The 1,454-nt window shown below is 33.9% G+C and overlaps 1 protein-coding gene across 1 annotated transcript in view; it reads left to right on the plus strand.

Annotated features, from left to right (window-relative positions):
- PURG (purine rich element binding protein G) overlaps window positions 1-1,454 on the plus strand; it is a 39,670-nt gene that overhangs the window by 30,429 nt on the left and 7,787 nt on the right. The gene's annotated exons all lie outside the window — the stretch shown is intronic.

A 1,454-nucleotide genomic window follows, 5' to 3' on the forward strand; every position in this document is an offset into this window, starting at 1 on the left:
TATACCAAAGAACATAAGGTACATAAGGTAAAATCTTGTTTCCTTTCCATTTAAATATTTTAAGTTAAATCAGTCTACTTTCTATAATAGTGATGGACTACTCCACCAGCATTCACTCATGCTGAGGGAACCAAAGAAGAGTGAAGGCCATACTGCCATGATCACTTTGAAGTAGCATTTGAAGCTTTTATTGATTTTGTGACTTTATAAGTGAATATTTTCACAATGATAAATCTGACTTGGAAACCCTTTTCTGTTCTAGGTACTTTTTTAACATAAGATGTTTTATAGTCTTTCTTAGAGCTAACATTTATTATAGTCATATAAATGAAAATTTTAAAAAAGAAAATTTTGGCTTCTTGTACTCACCTTAATAGTTCTGAAATCATCTAGTTTGCTGGCTTTTTTTATATCGGTGGTTTCTTTTTATTGCTGATGGAACTTAAAAAAAAAGAAAAACAGGAAAGAAATAAGCAAATCTTCATTGAATTTCTTTATTGCCACATACCTACAGTTATAGTCAAGGCAGCAAACAACCTGCAGGAGGAATGCAGGGATACAAAATAACATCTACTATTAATATTAAATGCCAGTACTCCTAATAAGGAAACATCTCCCTCAGCTTAATTAGTATAATGTTATATGTATTAAGAGTACTCTTTTGGGATACTCTAAATGATACACACTCAAAGTAATGCTTTTGTTTGTTTACCAATATGAAGATAACATGTTAGCTTTTGTACACTCTTAAAATTACATAACATAGACCTTATGGGCTCAATTTCATTATTAGGAATTCACTTTGATCCGTAATTCCTAGCAAAGATTATATAAATCAAAGTAGACTACATACATTGAGAGCAATATCCAGATTGCTTTTTTGTGTTTCTGAAATTCCTGATTAAACTTATCCAAATTTTGCCACTTTAAGTGCAGAGTCTTTGAGATTCTGGGGAATAGTAATAACTTTAAGCAAAGATTATACTTTGATTCTAGGCAGCAATAATAAATCATGTCCAATAGATCAAAGGAGTGAATTTTTATTATTAATACTGTTCTTATGAAAACAGAGGCTGAGTTTTGACATAACTGTATGAAAAGAGAGGATTGAGCTGGCCTTTTTCTAGTATCCTGATGTTTACCATCTCCACACTCAAGGCTCTAAAATATGGAGCTACAGGAACACAAAAAGATCCCAGAATACTAAATCACATACCAACAGCATACACAGCAGGCACTTTATAAATTTAATGGAAAGTTAGTACATCATTTTCTATGTGTGTACAACTATTTAAGAATAGTCATCTACACACGCCCTGGAGAGAACATTCACATTCATGGGAGAAGGAAGGGCCGCTTATGCACAGGGAAACAGCTCAGGGGGCAGGAGAGTATGGAGGGATGGACACTGGGAAGAGGTAACTATGGGGAGGAAGTGGGAGGGGAGCTGTTGC

This window comes from Orycteropus afer, unplaced genomic scaffold (assembly GCF_000298275.1).
Source record: "Orycteropus afer afer isolate SDZICR_OR568_19922 unplaced genomic scaffold, OryAfe1.0 scaffold00095, whole genome shotgun sequence".
Lineage (NCBI taxonomy): Eukaryota > Metazoa > Chordata > Mammalia > Tubulidentata > Orycteropodidae > Orycteropus > Orycteropus afer.